Consider the following 27,835-nt stretch of genomic DNA (forward strand, 5'->3'; position numbering starts at 1 on the left):
GAGGTAGAAGGATGGGGCCCAGGATAGTTTGGGCTACAAAGACAATTACTGAAAAGTAAAACCATGCAGTCCCCTCCAGTAGGTCTTGAATGATCTCAAGTCTTTAGTGTGTCCTTCTGACCTCCACAGTCCACCCTGTTCCAGGCTCGCCTCCTGTTAGCCTGGCCATGCCTGCTCATCTGTTCTCTCGCCTCTGTCCTTAACACCAGGACCTTCCTACGAGTTTTCGTGCTTGTAATTTGCCTAGCATCTTCTCTCTGCCTTACCTTTAGCTCACTGGCTTTCAAGCCATGGGTTGTGACCCTTTGGGAGTCTAAGACCATTGGAAAATACATTTAATTATGATTTATAACAGTAGCAACATTACAGTTATGAAGTAGCAATGAAAACAATTTTATGGTTTATGGCTGGTGGGGGGCGGGGGTCACCAAAACATGAGGAGCTGTATTAAAGGGCTGCAGCATTAGAAAGGTCGAGAACCACTGTTTCAGAGTGTGCATGAGTGTGCATGTCTGTGTGAGGGTGTACGTGTACTTGTGTGTTCATGCAGACGGAGGCCAAGGACAACTTCAGGTGTCATCTCCCCATCCACAAAAAGCTTTTTCTAGGGAAAAACAAAACAAAACAAAACATGCCCAGCAGAGGTGGTGACAGCAGTGGTTGGAGGCACACGACTTTAGTCCTGGCACTCAAGAGGCAGAGGAGGGTGGATCTCTGTGAGTTTGAGGCCAGCCTGGTCTACAGAGTGAGTTCCAGGATAGCCAGGGCTACACAGAAAAACCTTATCTTGAAAAGCCAACCAACCAATCAACCAAGCAAACAAACAAGTAAAATAAAAAGAAAAAAAAAACATACTTATAACAAAATGATCCTAGCAACATTTTTTTTTTTGATTTAAAGATTCTGCCTGCTTCCTGAACATGTCGTGGTTTCAAAGTGTGTACAGCAGAGTACTTGGGTAGTCCTCACAAGGCCCAGACTTACAACATGTACATCTATAAGTAAATAAACAAGTAGCACATAGATCTTAATGTTCTAGAACCTTTTGCTCATTTGCTAACTCAGTCCCAAATGAAAATGTGCTGTTTTGTTTATTTTTCTGTAAATTTTCCTTTCCTTGGGCTCAAAATCATTTCTGTGTTCTAAATGATGGGATATCCAGCTTCACATTTTTAAAATGCCATTTTGCACAATCCAAACACATGAAGGACACAGGAATGGCCTGATCCGGTGGGAAAGAACCCTGCGCGTACTGTCAGAGCCTGCACGGAAACTGCGTGCCCAAACTGTCCAAGGAGTTCTACAATATTACATACAGCTCAAGTTACCTCACGTTCTCAGGGAGTCAGAGGAGGGGACACCAGGGGACTGCAGAGCACAGCAAGAGCCCAAACTACTGGGTTCTGGAACACAGGAAGAGGAGCAGAAGCCATGAACCTGTTGCCTTAAACACAGCACCAGGGTTCTTTGAGACCCTACCTACCTGCTCATTGGCTCTCAGGGTAGGTGCTACAGCGGGCTCCTCCTAAGGCTGGAAAGGATCACAGAAGTAACCACAGGCCCTGACTGCTAGTGCCAGCCTCCTAGCCTGCTCAGAGAGGCTGATCTACCCACCTCCACCTTCTCTCCAGCTGCTAATCTAATCAGACAGCAGCCTGAGATAAAGCAGCCACTGTGTGGGAGTCTAGACAGAGAGGATGTAGAGAGAAGATAAACATTTTCACACCCTGTGAGCACACTGTACAGTCCTACAGGCTCCTCTATGGACTTAGGGTTCCACGCCTCAGACGAACAGCTTGGAGCCCTTGATGGGGAGCTGATCCTCAGGTGAGCTGATGAGAGGAGGCAGAGACGGCCTGGAAACATCCAGCAAGTCACCCCAAACACGGTGAAACCCAGGGATCTGATGGTCCTCCCCAAAGCCAGCCCCTCCTCTCCCATCTACCTCTAGCTTTCTGAATCAGAGGCCCCAGCAGAATGACCATCAAGGCCCATTCACTGGTTCTCTTCAGATCCTATATGTCTTTTGCCCTTTACAAAGTCTCAGGGACAGTTCCCAGGCACAGGCAGATAAGGGACATCACTAAGTGTCTACGCTTCATAGCCTTGGGCATGCTGGGAGACAGCGCTGCACAACCCAAAGCCGGAAGCATCAGGGCAAGGCGGACAGTGGGCTGGGCGCAGTGTGGGGACAGCTACTCTTAAGATTGCTTTACATGGGACTCCACAGACCCTCAGTAGGCACAAACTCAGCATGGTGTCACTGCTTGGCCAGATGTTGGCCATCTTAGCCGTCCTCAGAGAGAGAAGGCCCTGGGAGGGCTGACAGCAAGGGGCAAATAAATGTGAGAGCACCTGGCTTGTGGTCCTCACACCACAGGGGCCATTACCCTACCACAGGGCCCATTTTATCCTTCTGATGTGCCACTCCTGCAGCTTTTAGATGACCGTGCACACACTCCTTACCTGCCTGGAAAATTCCGTTTCTTCCTTCCTCATGCCCCTCTCTCCTCTGACCCCAGATGGCACCTTAGGCTTAAGAATGGTCCAAGAGCCCAGCTGACCCAATCTGGGTGGCAGCTCCCACCCCTCCCTCTGCTGAACCCCCAGCCAAGCCAAGAACGTGGGAAATAGACATAAAGAAATGTCCAAAGCCTGGGGGGAGTCAGCTGGTACCCAGAACAAAGCAAGGAGGGGCTCAGGACAGAAGCAAGGATTGGGGTCCATCCTAAAGCCAAGGTCACTTTGACAGAAGAGAGAGCAATGTCTCTAGGGAGAGGTAAAGCCTAAGGAAAGGAAGCCGGCTGGGAAGAGAGGCCTACTGGCCCTGGGTCTTGAGATGCCGGAGACGGGCACATAGCATGGTGGTGGTGTACGGTGTATGTGTAGTGGTGTGTGTGTGTGTCTGTGTGTGTGTGTGTCTGTGTGTGTGTCTGTGTTTATGTGGTGTACTCCTGGCCACAGGGCTCTAGAGTGAGGGTCCAGGGGAATGGCATTTCTTCATCTTCTGGCTGAGGCCTGCACTCAGGAAAAGCGTCCCTTGGCAATCATTAACCACTAACTTCATCCACTGGACTTGGAGGTGGTGGTTATTAACCAGCAACACCGTGGGTGAGCCGTTCACATTATCATTACCCAGAGGACACACCCCAAGGGTAAGATGGGAAGAGTGGAGCCACACAGCCACAGGAAGTGTGAACTGCCAGGAGGAGGTCACCTGAGGGACTGGCAGGCATTCAGGCTCTGGGGAGGGGCCGACCAGACCCAGCTGGGAAAGGACATAACTAGCAAACAGATGCGAATCCAGGGAGGAGTTAGACGGGGGAAGTCAGGGGATACCCTAGCCTCCAAGGCGCTGACCTTGTAGTGACAAGGCCTGCTCTCCCTGACTCAATTCTACCTGCAGAGCATCTGGAAGCCTTTCTGAGCCTCCTGTGGTCCATTTGACAGGATCTAGAGTCTCCTTGGAGACAGACAAGGGAGTTTCTAGATTAGGTAAATTGAGGAGGGAAGACCAACCTTAACACTCTGGCTCTCAGCTGAATAGAAAAAGAGAAAGCCTGGGGTAGGAAGAGCAGTGGCATTCATCTCTGTCCCCTGACTTCAAATGCACAATGACCAGCTGCCACTACCTCTTCCCTGCCCTGGTGGTCCTATGCCCAACTCCCAAACTCTAGTCCAAATAAACCCTCCCATTCTCAAACTGTATTTGCCAGTTTCTTCCTTCCTTCCTTCCTTCCTTCCTTCCTTCCTTTCTTCCTTTCTTTCTTTCTTTCTTTCTTTCTTTCTTTCTTTCTTTCTTTCTTTCTTTCTTTCTTTCTTTCTTTCGTCTTTCTCAGAGATGTCTCAGTGATTAAGAGCACTTGTTCTGACACAGGACCCAGGTTCAGTCCCCAGCTGCTCACAACTGTCTATGACTCCAGCTTCAAGGGATCCAGGGTCCTCTTCCTACCTCTGTGGGTCCCAAGCATGCACACAGCGCACAGGCAAACACGTAAGCAGAACATTCATACACATGAAAACAAGATCAATCTAAAAACAAACTGAGCAATGAGAAGACCAACTAACGCAGAGGTCATAGGGCTTGACATGTTCACACTATCAGCTTACAGTCCCCAGAAAGCTGCTTCCCTGGTGAGCTTGCACACTGCCGATTGTTGAATGCCAAGTATCCATGCACAGGGAGTGTTCAATACATGTATGTGTGTGATCTGGTTTCAGCCAGGGGCAAGTGCAGCCGAAGCTGTTGGAACCCCTCCCCCTACCACCCTCTCCAGCTGCCCCAGGTTCTAAGAGTTACCTGTTTCCCTTGTGAGCACAGACAGGATGCTTCCTGCTCACCCAACGTCTTGTGTAACACATTTTACTATTCGAATGCAGCCATGGATTAAAAGCCCCAGTGGTGGCAATGTTAGGTTCTTGTTCTAGCATTATTAAACACAAGGTGGTTTTGTTGTTAGTTAAGGGATGAAGTAACCGTACCATTCAAAAGCTCATGAAAAGTGGCTGGGGTGTTTCGTTGAAGCAAGAAGATTGGAGTCTGGCTCTTAAGCAGTCATTTAAAAGCTGGGTAGGTGGGTATGTGGTGGCCTGTAATTTCAATCTAGAAAGGCAGAGATGAGACCCCAGAGCAAGCTGGCTAGAAGACCACAGCAAGCAGGATTTGACTGTGAGACCCTGACTCAAAAGAATAAGGCAGAGCAGCAACTGGAGAAGGCTCCTCTTTGTGAACCAGCATTTGTAATCACATGTAAAAGTGCAGGTGCGCGCGCGCGCGCGCGCGCGCACACACACACACACACACACACACACACACACACGGCAGAGGAGAAAGAGGAGGAGGAGGAGGAGGAAGAGGAGAAGGAGGAGGTGGAGAAGGAAGAGGAGGAGGAGGAGGAGGAGGAGGAGGAAACTCATGAAGATTGGAAACATGTCTCTCTAAATCAGCCCTCTAAAACAGGAGAGGTGCATAACTCACCCTCTTCTTGGGCACCTGTCACCCCGGGTCACTGTGAAGCTCCAAGGCTGGCCTTAGAGGCTCCTGATTAAGTTCACCAGAATCCAGAAGGGCAGAGGTACAAGTGAGGAGCCAGCAAGTAGATGACAAGTTGTGGAGAGGCAAGGCCACTACAGCTGTCCCTGAAGCTTGGCTTGTGCTGGTCACAGTGGCCTCTGAGTCCAGCTGTTACTGCTCACGATGTGAAATCCCTCACTGTGCTTAGGAAGGGTAAGTGGGGCCTCTCTACGGATGGTGACAAGAAGAAATCATAACCATTTCCACAGCAAAGGCACCCTTGTCCTCAGTGTCCTGCAGAGTGCTACAGGATGTCCTTAAGAGGAGTGTGGACTTTGACCTGGGTCCCTGTACTCCTTAGCCTTGCAATGCCACAGTGGGGCTGGCATCTGAGTGAGGAAGTGGATGCCCAGGATCATGCCCTACCAACAGGGACAGGCCTATCCCATGGGCAAGCACCAACCCTGACACTATTAATGACACCCTCTTATGCTTGCCAGCAGGAGCCTAGCATAACTGTCCTCTGAGAGGCTCCACCCAGCAGCTGATTGAAACAGATGCAGAGACCAGCAGCCAAACACTAGACAGAGCTCGGAGAGTCTTGTGGAAGAGCTGGAGAAAGAATTGAGGGCCCCAGAGTTGATAGGGACTCCACAGGAAGACCAACATAGTCAACAAGCCGGGACCCTTGGGGGCTCCCAAATACTGAACCACCAACCAAAGAGCATACACGGGCTGGACCTAGGCCCGCCCCCTGCACACTCGTGGTAGATGTGCAGCTCGGTCTTCATGCTGCACTCCCCTCAAAACTGGAACAGGGCTGTGCCTAACTCTGTTGCCTGCCTGCGAACCCTGTTCCCCTAGCTGGACTGCTTTGTCTGGCTTCAGTGAGACAGGATGTACCTAGTCGTGCAGTGACTTGAGGTACCAGGATGGGTTGATACTCTGGGGAGAGGGCACTTATCCTTCTCAGAGGAGAAAGGGAGGAGGAGTTGGGGAGGGGCTGTATGAGGGGGGACTGGAAGGAGGGGGGCCTGCAGTCCAGATGCAAAGTGAATAAATAGATAAGTTAATGGAAACGAAAGTGTCATGGTCATGGTGTCTTGTCACAGCAATACAACAGTGACTAAGACAGGGTGGAAATGGGGGGTTTCACCAAAATACATACAAATTTACATATATGTATGTATGTGTATACATATACATATACACATACTATATATATATGTATCTATACTAAAGATCTATATACATATATACATATATACATCATATATACATATATACATATATACATATATACATATATACACATGTATACATGTATACATGTATACATATATACATATATACATATATATATATATACATACACACACACACACACACACACACACACACACACACTGTAGTGCCCAGCTCTGGCAAGCTTTTGGCCTGTGACACTTTTGGCCTATGACAGTGAAGGCACAATTGGCCAGGGCTCTGGTTCAGGAAGCCCTTCAGCTTCCCAAGCAGAAGTCATTTAACCCCAGAGACCAGTCAGTCGACTTGAGTTTTCACACAGGAAGGCTGGTTTTAAAACTACAAAGCTAGGAGCCCAGTTCAGAATGAAAGGCTGCCTGTGTTACCACACAGCTCCCATCAGCAGAGGGCTTCCCTTTAAAGGCAAATCTGAGGTCTTGGGTCAATGGAGGACATTCCCAGCCCTGCAGAGCCCAGGTAGAGGCCTTAATGCTTTCCCTGCCCCATGGCCTCTGGCATCTCCGTCTCAGTCCCCTGCTCTGTCTAGCCCTCTGAGGACACCCTGGAAGTCCAGAGAAGAGAAGGAACGAGTGGGTTAGACACCTCAAAGGCAGCAGAAAACCGGCTGGGAATCTGCAGCTGTGGATAGAGGCTTGCCCAAGATCATACAACCAGCTGCTCAGGGAGAAGCCCAGAAGCTCCAGTTTTGTGATGTGACAATCTAGAAATTGGAGCACCAGCGACCATCCAACCAAAGATGAAGAGTAAACTAGGCCTGACTGGAAAGGGGAGGAGGGAGGGAGAGGACCACAGAGTCAAGGACTTCCCTTCTTTGTTTCTCTCCTCCTCTAGTCTCCTGGGAAGCCAGTCCTTCACCCTTTTCTGTTTAATCTCTCCTCTTTCTTTTCACTTAAAAATAAAAGTTCTGGGGTTGGGGATTTAGCTCAGTGGTAGAGTGCTTGCCTAGCAAGCACAAGGCCCTGGGTTTGGTCCCCAGCTCTGAAAAATAAAATAAAATAAAAGTTCCAGAGAAGACACATACCAAAACCATGCAAGAGATGAGCTGCTAAGGCCCAGCCATCGAGCCTGGAAGCCACTTCCCCTCCCAGGAAGCTTCTTCCCATGGGCTGACCTATACCTCCCTCCTACCTCTCACCAAGCAACAGGCAGCACTGAGCTGGCCTCTGCCTGCCCTGGACAGATGCAGGGGAGCTTGGGAATGAATCACAGTCCCTCACAGAAATGCCAGGCCCTGCGCATGTCACGGTCCTGAGAGGAGTGAAGACCTTCTAAGGAGAACGTGGACCACTCCTCTTGGTGATCTATTAAAAAATAGACCCCAAGGAATTAGGATTCCCCCAGGAATCTCATGCTGGGAAATACCAAAACCAAAGCCTGGTGCCAGCCAGAAGAGGGGCTTGTTTCCAGGAGAAAGATCGCACAGTTCTGACAATGCGTCAGACCATCTTGCAGGACAGACTGGAGCCCAGGCAATGACAATGGGCAGGACCACCCCTTGGCCATACCTCTCACCTCCTATGCAAAGGTGAACCTCATGTCAGGACCTTGTGGATGGAATGGAGTGAGTGGGGGAGGCTCTGGACCTTTTCACTTCTCGCCGAATGTAGTCACATGAAGAAATCTCCCTTCTCTCCTCTGACATGTGTAATTGGCCTCTTGTGGATAGGAGGCTGCACCCAACTTCTTAGAGCCTCTAGGGTCTCCAAGTGCCCTAAGTCCTTCTAGCTGGGATCCCCAGGCTCCTCCATTGACAAGGAGGGGCGTCTCTCAGAGTTCCCCAGGGGCAGAAGCTCACAGAGACTCCTCTGAGCCTACTCTGTCCGTTCAGTAGCTCCTTGTCTCCCCATGTTGACCAACCACGATGCTCTGGCATTGATGTAATCTGACACTCAACTTGCCCCACACTGGGGCCATCCGTCCATCTGTCTGTGGACTTCTGTCTCTTCCTTCCCCTTCACTACCCCTCCTATCCACAGTCTGCTGTGTTCTTCCTCTTTCCAGAAACCTCTCTGTCAACCGCAGCTCATCTGGAGCCTCATGTAATATTCGTTACACTAGATTTGGATCTCAGCCAAAGGGCAAAGAAAATCTAACACGCATTTCAAGGCCACCATACAGCAGTTAAATGAGAGCTAGGTGAAGGGTGTGGTGAGCACAATGTTATTTCCCCACCAATTTCACTCCAACAAGTACAGACTTCTTTTGGTAACGAGATAAATCACAAGGTAATGCCAGCAATGACCAGGTCAGGGTGAGCATCCTGCAGAACAGGGACTTTGCTGTCCTCTGAGCCAAGCAACTGCCATCTTGGGGCATTCAGCTGTGCCCTCTTGCAAAATAATCATCTCCACTGTGCTTGTTGGCTGTGTATACCTCCTCCAGCAGGACCGGGAGGGGCACGAGACCCTCTCCCAAGTATCCAACTGCTCCCTACCACCTGTTGCACGCAAACCTGCCTTCTTGGCCTCGGGGTGTGGCTAAGAATATATGTTCTGGGCAAGATTAGGGGGGTGGGTTCTACCCTCATCCATGTGGGGTGAGGCTTTCCAGGTGTGACCTGTTGGGGAAGGAGCACCCATCCTCCTGTTAGAAACCCCTCATTTATGCTCTGAAAGGAAGCCCACTGGTTCTCCCAAGTGAACTTTGCCTCATCTGTCATTGGGACCTTAAGAGTCTGTGTTCTGAGGAGTGTAGCGCCAGACAGGAGCACCACAGCCAATCACCACCATTGTTACTGCTTTCCTCCCTCCTCTCCGTGAATGATGCAGGCGCAAACATTTTTCTTTTACATTTTGGCTAGTCTGTGTGTGTGCGCATGTAAATATGGCACTGTCTATGTGTGGAAGTTATAGGACAAATTGTAACAGTTGGCTCTCTCCTCCCACCATGTATGTCCTAGGAACTGAACTCAAGTCCCCAGGCTTGGCGGCAGTCACCATTATCTGCTAAGCCATCTTGGCAGCCTGTTGCAGGGATCTGAACCATGTTCCACAAGTGCTCTGCCACTGAGCCACTCCCCCAGACCCCATTTCTGGTGTTTTGAAGCCTTTCGGGTGTTTAAGGGTTATTTCTGGGCTGGAGAGATGGCTCAGCAGTTAAGATCTGAGTCTGGTTCTTAGCACCTTTGTCAAGCGACTCACACCACCTGTAACTCCAGCTTCAGGGGATCAGATGCCCTCTTCTGGCCTCTGCAGGCACTGCACTTACATGCATACACACGCACAATGACACACACATATTATAGACATAATTAAAAGTAAAACCAGAGGCTGGACAGATACTCAGTGATTCCGAGCACTACTCCTCTTCTAGAGGTTTAATTCCCAGCGCACACATGGTGGCTCACAACTGTCTGTAATTGTGGCTCCAGGCACCCCAAAGATCTTTCTGGGAGTCTGTGGGTACCAGGTACATATGTACTATACAGAAATCATGTAGTCAAAATACCCACACATAAATTAAAGGTCAGAACCAGAGGACAGGTGGGCTCTGAGCCTCAGAGAGAGAGAGAGAGAGAGAGAGAGAGAGAGAGAGAGAGAGAGAGAGAGACTAGAGGAGGGAGAGAGAGACTAGAGAAGGGAGAAGGCAAGAGGAGGGAGGAGGGAGGCTCACATCAAGTAGGAGGGGAAACATCTGTGCTGTGGAGTCAGGCAGGAAGGAGGGTAGCCTTCCGGGGCCTGAGGCTGAGGGAGCAAAGGCCTGTGGTTGAGTTCATTCAGGGCAAAGCTTTGTTGATGGCACCAGGAAGGATGGGGAAGAGCCTCACTGTATCATCAGGAGCTGGTGTGGCCCCAACACAGCCCAGGGCAGAACCTTTAGCATCCGTGATGGCTCCGCCCTGCCCTGAGCCTGCAACAAGACTTCACACACAGCCAACTCCTGTTGTATGAAACCTGTTTTCACTAAGCATGCCAGGATGCCTCAACTCTCTCACCTTGGCCTGCTCCTACCCCACAATCAAAGAATTCCCTCCCTGGGAGTTATTGATGATGACTGTCCATGCCCAACACACACACACACACACACACACATGCACAGAGACACACTCACACATACACACACAGACACAAGCATACACACTCACATTCACACACACACATGTGCACGCACACAGAGTCACACACAATCACACACACACACACACACACACACACACACACACACACACACACACACACACACACACCTCCCTATGCTTCCCACTTGCTTCTGGCCATTCTTATTCCAACACCCCACTTCATCTTCATTCTTCAGAGCCACCTCCAGCCACCCAGCCACCTCCTCTAGGATGGCTGCCAAGAGAGCTTTTTTAGATCTACTTTTATGTATGTGTACGTCTGTGAGGTATATGCCATGAATGGCTAGGTGCCTCCGGAGGCAGGAAGGGGCATTAAACAAACGCCCTGGAGCTGGAGTTACAGGCAGCTGTGATCACCCCTCCTGGGTGCTGGGAACTGAACTCAGGTCCTCTGGAAGAACAAATGCTCTGAACTCCTAGGCCCTCTCTCCAGTTGGAGTTTGGCTTTCTGAGCACCCACTCACGCAGTGTGCTGTCTCCCCTACTTCTTATATTCCGGGGTTTCCCAAATGCACTTCCAGGACTTAACACATGGAATCAATGTGAGTGACTACATAGAGAGGCGACTCCACCGGAAGCTTCTAGATTACTTACTTACCTTCATCTAGGGAGGGGCTGTGCCATGTAGGGACACGGAACACTATGTTAGTCAGTGGATGGAGCCAGGAGCAGTTAGGGGAGGTCTGGGTCCCTGGGAAAGGCCAGGCGGTGCAGGGGAAATGGCTAAGAACAGGCTGGTTTAACTAGGTAGTTAAGAGCTACCCCACTGTGCGGCACCAGGCCTGGCATTGGAGAGCACAGGGAAATCATGGTCCCCAGGGCAGGCTCAGACCTCAGGGTGACTGACAGAGGCTAAGGACACAAATGGGACCTAAGGAGGTGCAATGGCAACAGAGGCTTCACCCCTCCCCCATCTAGCTCTGACTCAGAGACCGTCTACCTCTCTTTCTTACACAGCAGACCCCGCCAACCCAGACGTCTCACAGACCTGACTTCATCCTTGGGTTAACTCAGCCTTGTTCCTGCGGTGTGTAGCCACCAACCTCTAGGCACACGGCATCTCTCTTTACACTTTGGCCCAGGAGGAGGTCCAATCCTTTCCCTGTTGCTCCAAGACCACCCACAGTCCTGTCCTAGGTCCTTGTCCTAGACCACTGCCTCCACAGGGACCTCCATGGCTGAGCCCCCTGCTGGCCAACTAGGGAATTACCTCTCATCAGCATTCATAAACCTTACAATTTAGAAGCAACAGCAAAATCCAGAAAACAGAGGCTAGAGAGATGGTTCAGTGGTTACAATCATTTGTTCTTGCAGGGAACATGGGTTCGATTCCCAGCACCCACATGGAGGTTCATGATCATCCATAACTCCAGTTCTAGGGCATCCAATGCCCTCTTCTGACCTCCAGGGATACCAGGCATGCATAGGAGCATAGCATTTACATGCATAAAACAAAATAAATTAGTCCTATCCCCGACACACACACACACACACACACACACACACACACACACACACACACACACACACACAACTTCCTTGACCCAACGAAGGAGGATGACTTATAACTTACATTCGAGATAAAAAGGCAGAGTTCCTTGATACATAAAGGTTTCCTCCAAGACTGGTGGTGCAGCTCAATCGGTAGAGCACTTGCCGAGCATGCACAAAGCCCTGGGTTTGACCCCCCAGTACCCCATAAACCAAGCAAGGTGGTGCATGTTTGCAATCCCAGCACTCAGGAAGCAGAGGCAAGAGGATCAGAAGTTCAGGGTCATCTTCAGATGCATAGGGAATTCAAGCCTGGTCTACGTGAGACTTTGTCTCAAAAGGGGAAAAAAACAAGCAAAGATTTCCTTTGATTCAGTAAGATTTCCTCTAATTCAATAAGGAACCAAAAAACCTGAGGAAATTTTTGGGGGAAACATGAACAGACTGTTCACAGAAAGGGAAGTACAAAAGGCTCCTGTCTGTTGTGTTCACCTTGCTCACGGTAAGAAAAATGCAAGTTAAAATGACATAGAAGAACAGGTCTGGCCAGCAAGGCGGCACATCAGATAAAGGTGCTTGCCACCAAACCTGACCATCTGAATTGGAAGAAAGAGGCAGCCCTCATACGCTGTCCTCTAACAGTGCATGTATGTGCACTGGCACATGCATTTGCCCCACACGCAACTAAAAATTTGTTTTTTTCTTATTATTATATTGAACATCGACAATCCTAGCATTTAGGAGTCCAAAGCTAGAGGACTGCAAGTTCCAGGATAGCCTGGGCTATACTGTAAGACCCTATTTCAAACAAACAAGCAAACAAAAGAAGCAAAAGCTGCAAGGGAGATGCTGTCTTTATCTCCAAATCAGTGAGTCAGTTTGATAACACTGTACCACACTGGCTGGCCACTCTGTGCCTGGGACAGTACCTCATGTACAGCCACCTGCACTCACAAAAGTGACTCAGGTACAAGGTGACCCTGTGGAATATGCTGGGTGGAGCCAAAAGACTGAATGTGGCAGCCTGTATTCTAGACCAGAGAGAAACTCTCTGTGCAGACAAGGAAGAGCTCCCAATAGCTAAATGGGAGAATAAAGAACCAGGCAGAAAACACAGGATCAGATAAACACCCTAAGCCCTCCCTAACACTGTCCATTCTGCCTTCTGTACTCCTTCCCCCAACCCGCAGCCCACAAATATTTGGGGAAACCAGCTGCCCTGCCCCCTGCTGCCTCTGAGTGGGTGTCTCCTGTTCTCATCTGACTTTCCCAGCTCTGCAGGTGGTACTGTAGTCTCCTCAGCCCAGTGTGGACACAGCTCCCCACTCCGAAGCCTTTGCCTGCTCTGACCCTGTCCTTCCCGGCAGAGCTGGGAAGTATGCCTCGTGTCTGAGAGTGGAGCAGACCCCACTTGACTTTTCTGTCCTTGGCTCAGCCTTCCGTCCAGGGTTTTCAGTTTGTCCCGTGTCGTCAGTAGTCTGTGTGCTGCTAATTCTCTATGTGGATCTCCAACAAGACCCCTCCCTCTTCTAGCCCGAGTATCTTCAACTGACACACGCCCAGATGTGACTCACTAGCTTCCAGACACTTTTGCTCTACACATCTGGGAGGTTCCCTTACTACTGTGGTGTTAAAAGCCTGTCAGCCATTGAAATATAGCTAAGCCACCTCTGAAATACACCTCAGATCTCCCTCGTTCCCTTTTCCATGACTGCTCATTCAACTAAAGCCTTCATCATCAGATTCCAGCTTCTTTACTGGTCTCCCTTTATGTTCCTTCCCCACCTCAAGACCTTTGAACATCCTATAATTGACACCTTGAATGTCCCTTCTATTGTTATGGCTTGGTAAGTGTCCCCCCCAAAGACCCATGTGTTAAAGGCATGGTTCTTGCACATGGCACTGTTGGGAGGAAGTAGAACCTTTAAGAACCTTTAAGGTGCCTCGTGTGAAGTCTGCCAGACAAAAGCCCCTTGAGTGAAATCTTGGAGCTTTACCCATTCCTTTCTCTCTGCCTCCCAGCCTTTTACCCATCTCGTGCTTACCACAGGTCCAATGCAACAGAGCCAAGCAGTCATAGATGGAGCTCCCCACACTGCAAGCCAGAATAAGCCCTTCCTTGTCTAAGGGGATTATCTCAGATATAAGGTTAATTAGTTCCATCATGGTGATAGACAGAGGGCTAGCACAGAATCTCCACCTCTGCTTAGCCTTGACGAATTCAGATTAGTGTCTTCTCGTTGGCCTTTCTGACCAAAGAAGCTCACCTGGCGGAGGGCAATTTTGCTCCCCAGAGAACAATGTCTGCCGCCATGTGAGTGTATTTACTCACAGCTAGCCAGAAATGCTGCTGGACACTCTACAGTGGCTCCTTTACACCAAGGAGGCCCAAGGAATTTGCTGGACCAAAACTCAGGCCGTGGGTTGGGGGCACTGTGTAAAACAGCCTTGGTAGGTCACCCCTGTAATCCTAGCACACAGGAGATGAAGGCCAGAGGATCCAGAGTACAAGGTAATCTTTAGCTATGTATGACTTCTGGGCTAGTCTGGGCTAAATGGGACCTCAGCACTAAACCAAAACAAAACAAAGGAACCAAAAAAGGCGGATGTCAGGGGTGCTGAGAAGCCCCACCTCACACTGACAAGGCCTGGGACACACTGTCACTGCACGCTCTACTTCTCCTGCATGCCACCTATCAGCATTCAATCTTTAGCAGTGCAAAGTACTGGCCCAGTTCCAGCCTGGGCTTTATGGAATGAATAAACGAATTAAAGTCATAGCTCCTGTTGACCTGTGTCCAGTCCTCGGGGCCTAGGCACAGAGCCTGGAGCTTGGCAATCAAAACGTATGGACTAAGACACTCACAGGGCAGGTCACAACGTGCAAAGGTACCTCATGCCCTGGCCTCCCGCTCTCCTGGGCCCTCTGTGCCACCCAAAGGCAGTCATGTCCCTTGACTGGCTTCTCACTCTTGCCTTCTCGGGATGATCGATGCTGTCTCCCAGTTCATTCCACCTGGGTAGTCTCCTGGGCCCTCAGAGCCACCCAGGCCAAGGATCTGCTCCTACCTTCTCAAACCTATAACCTGTACCCCTATAATCTCAACCAGAGACCGGCCGCATTGTCCACTTAGCTACAAACCTGAAGATGGGCCCCCCCGAGCAGCCACTACCTACCTGAAAACCAGGTGCTCCCTGGTTTTCTACCCATAGGGTTTTCTTGCCTCCAGCCTCTTTCCTTCCCAGCCCACCTGCTTTATACTTCCGGCTCCATCCTCTTAAGATGGCAATCAACCTGCACGGCTTCCTACCTGAAAGCTCTTTCATTGCTTCTCAGTGTCCAAGGAGCAGAACGAAATTTCCTTAGCTCATTTCCCACCACAGCCTCCGAGACCATAAGCCTCCAAACTGGTCACTCCTGCTGCTAGAACTCTCCCTCCGTCTGCCCTCTTAGATGTCCAGAGAGATCATTTAATCTGAAACTAATGTCAAACACCCCTCCTTGAAGCACCCTAAACATAGGTACATGCCTCTAGTCCTAGCACTCAGGAGGGTGAATAAGAGAATTGCAAGAGTCTGGCCAGTCTAAGCTGCACAGGAGAGCCTATCACGAGGGACTTAAATTTTTAAAATTGCATTTATTAATTGTGTGGTGTGCGCGCACACAATAATCACGTGAAAGTCAGAGTACAATTTTCAAAAGTCTGGTTTTTCTTTCCATCATGTGGGTCCCAGGATTGGTGACAAATGCCTTTAGCCACTGAGACGTGTCTCATCCAGCCCAGCCCTATCTCAAAAAGCACACGAAATTCTAAATGTATTCTTCCTCTATGACCAGCAGCCCCACTTCAGGCCATATACTCCAAAAGATCAAAGTCGGAGGTTAAATAGTTACTGGTCCGCTTGGCTCACCCTGTAATCACTGACAGTGGCAGCAACCCAGGTGTCCAGGGAGCAGAAGAACAGACACACAGAATGTGGTCCATAGCTACCACAGAAGGAAATTCTGACTCAGGCTACAACGCGCACCAACCACAAGGACGTTCTGGAAATCGAGAGGTCAGCCACAGAAAGACCGATGCTGGATTATTCTGCTTACTACAAATGGTGCGGTCTTCTGTGCTCCCCATGTGTGCATCTTTGAATGGCAGACCATTCGGAGTCAAGGGTCTATAAGTAGTGGTGTGCCCAGCTAGAACCTCCAAACACATTCTCAGGAAGAGGAGGAGAAGACGTGTATACACGGCTATGCTTCTTGCCTGCTGCCAGGAGATGCTCTATGCTTCTTCCAGACAGAAGGGTCAGCACTAGACACATCACTAACCTTGGACCAGATCTGTGAACCAAATAAACCTTTCATTAAAAACGTAGACCATGGCCGTATTGTGCGATGTGCCATAAAAACAGAGTCATACTGCTTGATACAAGGCACCTTGTGCTGCCAGTCACCGAGACAGGAAGCCAAAGGGCTGGACGGTGGGAAGTTGGTGTACAGTAGGTGCAAAGTTTTAGCTGGTAAATGATGAATTTGTGGGGCTGGATGGTGGTGAGTGCTACAGAATAATATGAATGTGCTTGCTGACAATTAATTGTATCTTTTAATACTCCTAAAAACAGGGCTCGGGAGAGAGCTTAGCCAGTAAGGAACTTGCCTTGTGGGCATAAGGACCTGAGGGTGATACCCAGAACCCATGTGATTAAAAAAGCCAGGTTTGACAGCACATACCTCTAATCCCATGTAAGAGGGCCGAGCCCACACGGTTAGTTCTAAATACAAGTTAGGATGCCTCTCTCAAAAGCCAGGTACTGCCTGAAGAATGACAGCCGAGGGCAGCCTCTGGCTGCCACAGGTGTGCATGGCCCATGTATGCTCACATGTGCACACGGATTCACACACACACACACACACACACACACACACCAGGCACACGCTCATACTTTGTCAAAATGAGAATTCTATATTCTATGTGTCTTACCACAATAGCAAAGACACAAATAATCCACCTCCCACCTCCACCTCTCCCTCTTGGGAGCTTCTGACACTGCCACCTCCCTGAAGGACCTTCCTTCTGTAGAATGCCCTCCAGCACACAGGACCTCAAGGCTGACCACGCCCTTGCGGCTGGCCACACCCTCCTCTTGTACACTTGCACAGGTCAGTGACTGACCTTGGCTTAGGGTCTCTGCAGCCCAGGGAACCTTCCCATTATGAGGCCCACAGCCCAGAGCTGACTTTCTTCTAGAAGACTGTAAGCAATTGTGATTTCCTTCGAGGATTCATCAACAGTCATAGCACCCAACTCCAACCCTAACCCTGTCAAAATAAATCTTCTGTCCTTCCATTAAGCAACAAGGTCAGAGGGGGATTCCGTGGGCAGAGTTAATAAATAGCTAACATGGGAGGAATAACAAAAACACAGCCGGGTGGGTTGGTTGAAGTATGAGCTTGCTGGGCTGATTCACTTCCTGCACCCCTCCCCAGGGCAAGGAGAGAGGGGACTGTGGAGTAGGGCAGAGCATTCATTACCATGCTACCCCGCACCGGAAGGTGGCTGACCTCGGTATGGGATCCAGACCACAGGCCTGCCTTCTACCCTCCTCCCCACTTCTTATGTAACTCAAGTTCTAGAGGCAAAGAGAGCTAGGCCTTGGCTCTCAGCATAAGGTTCAACAGCCTTGCCTTCCCTCTGACCTGACTCACTTACCCCTCATTCATGCCCAGGGCACACTCTGGGTTGGCTGGAAGCGCTTTCGTCCCAAGAGAATCCTAGGGAAGGGGAGTTCTTCAGAGACTGTCTAATACAGTTAGCTGTTCTCAACCTGTGGGCTGCAACCCCTTTGGGGGAGTTGAATGACCCTTTCACAGGGGTCACACATAAAGATCTCCTGCACATTTATATTACAATTCATAGCATTAGCAAAATTACAGGTATGAAGTAGCAAGAAAATAATGTTACAGTTGGGGGTTACTACAACGTGGGGAACTGTATTACAGGGTCACAGCATCAGGAAAGCTGAGAACCACGGATATAACACAACCCTTCTCAATCAGAGGTGATGCTGTCCTGGGGCACATTTGGTGAAGTCCAGAGGAATTCTCAGATTAGCCCAGCATAGTGTTACAAGTCTTTTTTTTTTTTTTTTGGAGCTGGGGACCCGAACCCCAGGGCCTTCAAGCTTTGCTGAGGGCAAAGCGCTCTACCACTGAGCTAAATCCCCAACCCCAGTGTTACAAGTCTTTAATACAAGCAGAGGCAAGCAATTCGCTGTGAGTTTGAAGCCAGCCAAGGACTATATTCACACACCCCGGTGTGTGAATGCTGACCGCTCGCTCTTCCAGAGTCCTGGGTTTGGTTTTCAGCACCTACATGGCAGCTCATGCCATCTATTAACGCCAGTTTCAAGGGACCTAATGCCCTCTTCTGGTCTCTATGGGTACTGCATAAAAGTGGTACAAGACACATGCAGAGAAAACATCCATAGAATATATAACACTCACACGCACATGTGTGCGCGCGCATGCATGTGGGTGTAATTTTTTCAAGGGATTCAGAGTTGATGCAATGTTGTATAGAGGCCAATGGCACAGGGAAACACTCACTATGGCACACGACAGTCTCCTCCTCTCTGCATCCAAATGGTAATAGTGCTAAAGGTGAGATGCCTTGATAGAATCCAAGGTACTCTGACAGATGAGGAAACTGAGGCTCAGAGAGAGACAGGACCAATGTCACACTGCCAGCTCAACAATCTTAGAACCAGAACCCGAGGAAGCTAGGTGCCAGCCTTCAGACGCTGGGAGTGCAGTCAAAGCCAAGGTCACAACTAGTGATAGGCTACTGAGGCTGCTGGATTCCAGGATCTGGGCTCTAGAAGCGATGCGGTTGGGCTCTGTGTCTCTGACAGGCTTCCAATGAACTCTCCAAGTTATAAGGGACACCTTGGCTACAAGCTACTCATTAACCGAAACGAAGGTGGGGGTGATCTCGAGGGGCAAATGCCCTGCCTGAGGCTCAGGTGACTCTTGATCCTCGGGTACGCACAGTCCAGAGCCTGCTCTGGGTGATCCTGGCCCAGTCAAGGTCAGAAGGCAGGAGAATACTACAGACTAAAACCCAGCTTAGCAGACAGTGCAGGGACGGGGATAAAATTGGGCCACCACTTCGGGGAACACCATCCGTTTCCCCAAGTGCAAGAAACTAGTGAAACTCTTATGTGCAATGGCTCCCCTCTGCAAGCCTGCATGAGTTCATAGCAATCTCCTTGTCCCTTTCTCCAACACTGTCTCCAAGTGAGGGCCAGACACTAGGCAGGAGAGTGGACCCTGAGTCAGGAAGCATCGCCACAGGCGTACTTTTCCATCCACTGTGGTGGAAAGTCACTGAACTTGTAGGAGAAAGCCACCACGAAAGGGAACAGAAAACCAGGCCTCAGTCAGGGCCGTACTCTCCCACAGAGGGTGGCCAGAGGCAAGAGCAGCAGAAGGCTACGGAAGACTACAGTGGCCTCAGATCTAGGAGAAGGCCCACCCTGACTCAATCCTTCTGGTGAAGCCTTAGTGACTCCCTGACTGCCCACTCCTCCTCCCCAAGTAGCCCAACAAGCCAGGAAACAACACATTCTTCAGGCTGGGCTTCTGCACGTTCTGTCCCAACGCCAAAGTTCAGCAGGTGCATTCCAGCTCTGACAATGAACAGAGTTGTCTGGGGTCAAAGGCAGGGCTGGGGCAAAAGCCAAAGCTCCCAGGGTCATGCAGAAAAACTGCTTTCTGTATGAGGGTGTGCATCTCTCCCCTGCCTCCAGGCTCTCCTGAATTCCTAGGGAGCCTCTGAGCTCCCCATAGCCTCTGGACACACTTCTCGGACTCATCTTAGCCTCTATCCCTCCTCCGGAAACTGGGCTTGCCCCTCTTAGGATCTTCTCACTGGCCCTTGCAGAGGCCATCAGCTGATGGAGCTATCCCTCTAGGTGACTCGGGGCTACCAGCTTGAAGGCCCTGGCCTGGGTTCTAGGAGCCCTCCCTCCTCTCTCCTCTCCTGGTTCTACAGCACGGTGCTGCTCCCCTTACATGGGAAGAAAGGGAAGGGGGAGTCCAATGAAGGTCTCATGAATTCTGGCAAATTTTCTTCCTGTAGAGATTATTTTCCATCAGTGAATACTCCATACAAAGCTACTATGTGCCTCTGGTGAGGCCTACTCTCTGAGGAACACTAAAATGCAGTTACTGCTCAAGGGAGACAGAAAGCCCACCTGGAGAAGCCCCCATCACTCACACATAGATACCCATGTCTCCTGTTGGATTTGCTCTGCAGCATACCCACTTGCTCATAAAACTTTATTTATCACTAGGGGAAACTAAGGCAAGAAAAGCAAATTCCTTCCCCAATCCCTGGCAACCCTGCAGGGTGGTAAGAATCCAGGAGAGGCTATGGTAATTAATGTTTCCAAATGAGACCTTCTGAGGAGGGAGGAAGCCCACTAGGTGGGCTGACGTCTCAGCCTCCAGGGAGGGACAGCTGTCTACCCAACACTCTGCTTTTCCTTGGCCCCACAAGAAGTAGGATTAATGATTATAGTTTATTTGCTGGATTAAGAAATAAGTTGCTCCAAGTAGGGGCAGAGCGTGAAGGCATCTGGGAGTGTGTTCACAATTTTCTGGTGCTACTTTTCAAACGTCCTTCCTGATCTTCAAGGGCAGAGTCCCGTCTGCTGGAAAAGAACTCACGATGTTCTGGCCATGTTTCGTCCCTGTGCCAAGTACTATGGATACAGAAGGGACGCAGGTCCTGCCTCCTGCTGTCAGGGGAGCTTAACAAGGGGCTGGCGGGAGCTTGGCAGACTTTCCTAAGGGGATTTGAGTTCTATTTGGAGGTGCCCTCGCCTTGCGCACTCCTGAACTTCAAGGGAGCAGCAGGCCCCTGCTGGTCAAGGGCATAACCAGACTGCAGAAAAGGACCAGCAAAATGGCTCAGTGGGGAGTAGTGCCACCAAGCTTGACAACGGAGTTCAATCCTCAGACCCCACATGATTAGAAGGATTAGAACTTGCAGAAGATTATTCCTGCAAGTTGTCTCTGACTTCCACATGTACCCCACCCCAAAACAAAATAATAAACAGATATAGTAATCTCTTAAAACCCAGAAGCCCCCGGTCTAAGAGACCATGGCTGAGGCCCACCACTGCTTTAACCTTGTGGGTCTCCTTTCTTCAGCTACCGCCTGCATGGTTTGTCCTCGCTGGAAAGTGAAATTGGGGTGTCCATGTCAGCCATGATGGCTGCGTTAGGGTTCACCCAGCCTCCCCTCCCTTCTTTCTGGCTCTGGGGGAAGGTGCGGCTTTCTCCTTTCCACCAAGAGTTTTGTGGGCTCCAGTGCTCTGCACCTGCAGGCTGCAGCCCAACCACCTCATGGTGTAGGCACCTCAGTCTGGGGTTTGAGTGCTGGGATGGGCGTCAAAAAGGACCTGGCCTGACCCAACAGAAGGAGACAGGAAAGGAACAGAAAAGAGAGAAGAGAGGAGAAGAGAAGAGAAGAGAAGAGAAGAGAGGAGAGAGAGGAGAGGAGAGGAGAGGAGAGGAGAGGAGAAGAGAAGAGAAGAGAAGAGAAGAGAAGAGAAGAGAAGAGAAGAGAAGAGAAGAGAAGAGAAGAGAAGAGAAGAGAAGAGAAGAGAAGAGAGAAAAAAAAAAGACAAGGCAAGACAGCTTCCTGTTTCTGGGCACCCTCTTTATCAGGGCGCAGACCTACCTCCTTGGGCACAACACTGTACCACTTTGCCTTACCCGCACACTATTTGACTGGTTCATAGCGTGCGTCTGTGAGGGGAGGCGGGAAGTACACATATAAACATCCCTAAGGCTTAAGAATTACCAACTGTCAGTTTACATCCCAGGACTTTTTTTTTTTTTTTTTTAAGGGATGGAGAGCCAGGATGGGGAGGGTGTCTGCTTCGTTTATTGGTTTTGGAAAAAACTGGATATTTAGAAAGGCTGGGGAAGAGGCCCCTCCTTCACGTGGGCTCGGGGTGGGTGCAAATGTCTGCCCTGGCAGTTACCTGATGCACGCCGTCCAAGAGCAAACTTTTAAGATTCATCTCTAAGTAGCACCCGGGCTCCATGGCTCAGCGACGGAGAGTAGGAGCGTGTGGACGGGGACCCGTGGGGGACACTGGCCAGGAGTTCCGCCCTCGGTTACCTGAATTCTGAGGCTCACTGGCGTCCAGTGGATAGAGCGTAGAGACGAGGCAAGAGCAGATCCGAGACAGGCCACCCTCCCAGGCCACCGCGGGCCCCCAAGCGCCTGGGAACTGCACCTGGAGCACCAGGCGCGGCGCACCCTCTCGTCGCGGGTCCCCGCCCAGGCTGTCCGGGCGGAGGCGGGGCAGAGCGACTCGGGGAGGAGCCGAGCGATGGGCTCCCCTCCAAGCTCCCTAGTCTCTCCAGGCCTGGTGCGCTGAACCCTAGACCCCTTCTCCAAAGCCCCCCGCGTCCCTTCAGCCTCAGGTGCCCTGTAGCTGAAATCTGAGGGGCACAAGGTTCTCTTTCGCACCCTGTACTCTCTGGTAGGTACTCTACACTACTATCCTTAGATCTGAGGTCAGGGAGCCCGTAGACCACCTTGTAGCTCGCTCAAGGACAGGAAAGCAGCTGGTGTGATGCCCGACCCCATGGAGTCCCTCTCCCCTGCTAAGAAACCCCAGGCTGATGATCCCTGCCATCAGACCACCTAGGACAGTGGGTCCTTGGCAACCCTCTACTCTTCTCCACAGACTCTGAGTTCCAGATCCCAGGCTTCTAGATTGGAAGGTGCCATGCCCATCTAGTGAACACAGATATAAGAGGTGAAGTGACACAGAAGACAACGAATTCTGGCTCTGGGAATCTGGAAGCTAGCTCCTCTAGGTGCAGAAGAACAGCTCAAAGCCACCTCCTTCCCCTCTGCCTCCTCCCCCTTCTCCTCCTCCCTCCTCTCCCCCCTTCTCCTCTTCCCTTCCCCCTTTGTCCCCCTTCCCTCCCACTCCCTCCTCTGCCTACCCCACAACAGGCAATCAATCTCCAGGATCAATCTAGAAGGCTCCAGCGGGCAGTGGGCAGACACCGTGGTCCTCCCTGAAGTTGCCTCCCTTTTGCTGCCTGCGCTGCCTTGCTGTCAGGTATGCACACTAGGAAGAACAGGCGACTGGGCCTCCAGACACCGGGGCCCCAGACTCCATTCAACTCTGACTGAGCAAAGCTCTGGCCCCTTCTAGGTCTGTTTCTGAATGAAGTCAATGTGATGTGTTGGAGCCAATTGCCCCTTGTATAGATCTGGGATCATGACCTTGCTTTATTAGTGGCTAGGTTTATTTTTCTCAGATTCTCTCTCTTTCCTCCCCCCCCCGTGTGTGTGTGTGTGTGTGTGTGTGTGTGTGTGTGTGTGTGTGTGTGTGTGTGTTCATGTATTTTGATTGGCCAGTGAGGCCCAGGGATCCACATGTCTTTACCTCCCAGTGTTGGGATTACAAGATAAACTACAAACTCCTGACTTTTTCTTTTCCTAGTTTGTGTGTCTCTGGGTATGCCTTGTGCCCATGAAAGAGAAAATAAAAAAAGGTGTTGGGTGCTGGATTCGCTGAGATTACAGGGAGTTGTGAGCCACTGATGCGGGTGCTGGGACCTGAACCCTGATCCTCTGCAGGACCAGTAATAGCATTTGATGCTGAGTCTTCTCTCTGACTTCCCATCACCTTTTAAACAGGGACCGTGGGGGTTGGAACAGGGTTTTCTGGTTTGAAAGGCAAGCGCTTTACCAATGAGCTATTGCTCTAGCACTCCCAGATCTAATTGCTTACGGGGAAAGTGACTTAGCCAAGTAGGTGGGCAGGCATCTTCTGTCACCAATGTGACAAGTGGGTGGAAATGGGCTCTCTGCTGAGTTCTGCCTTGAGTGAATCCACTAGATGGAGATGCAGACCCCTATTTTGTCTTCCCAAGGCAACTGGCAAAGGCCCCTCCCTCCTTCCCTCCCCCACCTCCACGCCCCACCCCTGTCATGGCATGGCGGTAGCAGAAGACCGGCCAGCCCTGCGTGTCTCCTGATCATCTTTTGATTATGGCGTTGGGATGGGCTTTGGAGGCCTCTTTGCACTCCATGCAGAAGCTGCAGAACCCACAGTATGGGCATGCACCCCACTACCAGCAGCCAAGGAAAACAGAGATGCCCAGTGCCCACCCAGAGTCCTGCCCAGTGCAGGCATGTGAGGAGAAGCAGGCTCCTAATTTAAATGCACACGGATCTTGGTGATTATTCATTAGCAGGTCATAATTCATGACAGTCTTGCAGATCGGCACCATAGATACTCATCCCTGCTCTCACGGAGTTCAGAGATTAGTTGAATGATAAAAATACCACGTGGAGGGCTGGGGAGACAGATCTGTGGTTAAGAGCACTTGGTGTTCTTAAAGAGGACCTGGGCTTAGTTCCCAGCATCCACGCCAGGCAGCTCACACTGCCTGTAACTCCAGTTCCACGTGACCCAATGCACATGGTATGTGTCCGGACGCTCAGGCACACACATGTTAGAGCAGTAGTTGGCTAGCTGGCTAGCTAGAGCTTTAAACATGTGGAACAGAGACACAGGGACGGTGCACACACAGGAAGATCAGAGCAGTGGAAAGAGACCTGAGTTGGGGCTGGCATCGACAGTACAGAAAAGAATTCCGACTGAACTGGGTTCAGCTCACACTGTCATGTTGAGGAGGTGGAGACCCTAAGCCCAGGTCACATTGTCACAGTTCGTAAGTAGCAGAGTTGAAATGTAGACCCAGGTCCTCAGGACCAGGTGTTACTTTAGACTTTCTGTGCAACCCAAGGAAATGCCCAGCCTGGGAAATATGGGGTGGAGACAAGCCAGGGATCGGCAGTGGGGGAAGCCTCAGCACTAAAATTAGTGGGGCAAGCTGCCAGGACAGTGGCAGGATCTGCAGGGAGGGAGTGGCTCGGAGCAGGAAAGCCAGGCTGACAACTGCAGATGTAGATGCATTTTAAGCCCTACCTACTTCTGGAAGGCCTCTTTGTACTCCCTGCAGAAACTGCAGAGCTCATAGAATGGGCATACACCCCACTAGTATTCAAGGAAAACAGAGACACCCAGTGCCCGCCTAGAGTCCTTCCCAGTGCAAGAGAAACACTGTGAGAAGCAGGCTCCTAATTTCAATGCACATGGTTCTTTGGGGAACAGGAGCACCAGATGTCCTTGCGGAGAAGTGACCACCCCCCCCCCAAATGCCCAACAAGACTGCAGGTTACCTGCCGAGAAGGCGACAGGTAATATGACAGGCAGGGTGAGTTCCATCAATCAGACAGACTGAAGCAGCAGATAACCTCTTCCTTCCTGGGGTTATGGTGTGGCTGCAGATCACATCTGGAAGCGTTGTTTGAACACAGAGCACAGAGTAGATCTAAAGTGTGCAGGGGCATTGGCTTTTCCCTGCCAGCCTCCATGTTGGTTTGTGGAGGTGGCTTGTCGGCCTGGGTGAGCAGAACTCACATTGCAGGGATCTGCACTGTCAGGGGTGGTCCAGAGACGGTGGGGAGGATAGGGTCTGTCTCCCTCTGACATTCTACAAACTAACTCAAAGGAACCAGCCCACTCCACACGACCTGGGATTGAGCATCTTGCCTTTCCTCAGGTATTTGACCTCCTGGAGTGCCGGCACATGAGACCTACCTTTGGGGGATTTGCTAGCTTCTCTAGACTGGGCCCAGACAGTGACTTCTCTTTTGTGTCTGTTCAAAATGCCTTGAATGGGCTATTGAGAGGGCTCAATGATCGCTTCTTGGCCTTTGGACTAAGATCAAGTGAGAGGGCTCAGTGAGTAAGGGAGCTTGTGGGGCAAGCAAGCCTGCCATTTGTTCTCCCCCTGTGGAAGGAGAGAACCACCCCGAGAGCTGTCGGATCTTTGCATGCCTGTGCGCTTGCACAGCGTGCACACATACAAATAAAAACACGAGAATCAAGGGAAAGGCTTTGTCCAAGTCTGGGTGGTGACACATACCTGTAATCCCAATGCTCAAGGGACCAAGCAGTGAGACCCTGTCTCAGAAAGTGTGGGAGGGAGGGAGAGAGGGAAGAAAGGGTGAAAAGGAGGGGCAGGCCAGGGAAGGAGAGAGACAGTCCTCCTCTCCTAGCTTCGTCTTCCAGATGTTTCTGGGTTTGCAGCCAGCCTCTCTGCTCTCTGTCCTCATCTTCACGCAGCTGTCCCAGTGTCTCCATGCCTCTCCTCTCTGCCTTAGGACAGAGAAGACAACTGTTTGGGTCAGAACAGTCTGAACTTTGTGACACCTGCAAACCTTTCTTCCACCTTAGTCATTATCACTGCAGTAGGAACGAGGACACACAAAGGTAGCCAAGCATGGTCCAGAGCAGTGTGCGTTTCCTCCCACTGCAGCACAGGGTGGTGTAGTACCCACAGGCTGCCTTTCCATCGGGGCCTCACAGCCACTCACAGACGCTGCTCCCTCTGAGTGGTGTCAAGAAGGAGGAGAAGACTACAGCTGTTTGGAAACCTTGCTAGGGTGGGACTGGGGTTCACTAGCCTGTGAGTTCCTTCTCTGCCTCCCTTATGTCTGTGGTGTAACAGTTTCCTCGAGATTGAAATATCCTATTTTGTAAAAACCACTCGAATTAGCTCCAGGAAGTCCCAGAAACTGGCCAGATTCACCAGGCCCCTCCCTACCAAAGTAAACACTAGAAATAAAAGCTGAGAGTCCCTCTCAGAGGAAGGAAGCTGGGCTGCAAAGACAACTATGAGACCAGATCAGCTGCCTGGAAGAAGCAGAAACTAGCTGAGCTAGTTTAGACCAGAGACACTTGGAAAGGAACACTGTCCAGCCCTTTGAACTTCCTGGAGGCTATGCAGGGGGTCAGGTTCCTGGCTTTTGTGAGCTGTCCATTCATGTTGGGGAAGGCCTTGGTGATGAAGCTCTTTGAGTCATTCCTGTAACCCCTCGCTCATACTCCTATAAAACTTAGGGTTCACCAAGACCACTTGGATGGTCCGCTGTGACATCCCTGTCTGGGGTGAGTAGACATGTATGTTGTGTCTCCCTGCGAGATGATCCGTCACACACAACACAGTCTGACCATAGCTATCTGAACAGCACCAGTTGTACCCCCTTCTGATAATCTTTCTTTAAGGGCTCCCTCGGAAAACCCTTTGTCCAAGAGAAGGGGCTTGGAGAAAGTCGTGCTTCTCTCTGCTAGCCTGCCCTACGCCACAGCCATTTTCTGCAGTACAGGACCTGGAAGCCTTGCATTTCATGTTGTGTTTTGAGAGCACAGAGCTTCAGGTAGACCCCTTGGGGTAGGGGTACAGTGTCTAGAAGGCCCTCTTCATGTATAGATCATGTCCTAACTGCAGCCCTTAGAGAGGTGGAGCACGAAAGACTGGCCCTTGATGAGTGTGTGTGGTTGACAGAAGGTTCTGTAAGGGGAAGAGTGGACCTCCACTTGGCCAGGGCTCAGGCCTCTGCCTCACCAAGAAGAAACTTCAAGAGTCCATCTTCTCAGGTATTCAAAGGAAGCCCCAGATCTGTTCTGTGCTTGGAAGGTTCGTAGGCCCAGTGTCTATCGGAACTAGAATTCGGGGGCTGGGAAGATGACTCAGTGGTACAGTGCAAGCTTGCCACATCATGGGGAAAGCTGGATATCACGTAAAAGCTGGCTGGGTAAGCCCTCCCTCCTTCAATCCCAGAACTTGGGAGGTAGAAGCTGGGAATGGTGCTTTGAATGAAACTGACTCCCATAGGCTTATAGGGAGTGGCATTATTTGAAAGGATTAGGACATGTGGCCTTGTTGGAGTAGGTGTGGCTTCATTGAGGAAGTGAGACACTGTGGGGTGGGCTTTGGGGTTTCAGAAGCTCAAGCCAGGCCCAGTGGCCCACTCTCCTTCCTGCTGCCCACTGCTCCAGATATAGAGCTCTCAGCTAACTCTCCAGCACCTTGTCTG

General features: G+C 50.7%; 1 protein-coding gene across 1 annotated transcript in view; it reads right to left on the reverse strand.

The window, feature by feature from the left end:
- Positions 1 to 22,194, reverse strand: part of Paqr5 (progestin and adipoQ receptor family member 5) — a 71,918-nt gene extending 49,724 nt beyond the window's left edge. Inside the window, exon 1 of the mRNA XM_032910440.1 lies at positions 22,040 to 22,194. The gene's annotated coding sequence lies outside the window, so the exon portion shown is untranslated. The remainder of the gene's footprint in view (positions 1 to 22,039) is intronic.
- Positions 22,195 to 27,835: the final 5,641 nt, after the last annotated feature.

The sequence above is a fragment of the Rattus rattus genome, chromosome 8 (genome assembly GCF_011064425.1).
Source record: "Rattus rattus isolate New Zealand chromosome 8, Rrattus_CSIRO_v1, whole genome shotgun sequence".
NCBI classification, from domain to species: Eukaryota; Metazoa; Chordata; class Mammalia; order Rodentia; family Muridae; genus Rattus; species Rattus rattus.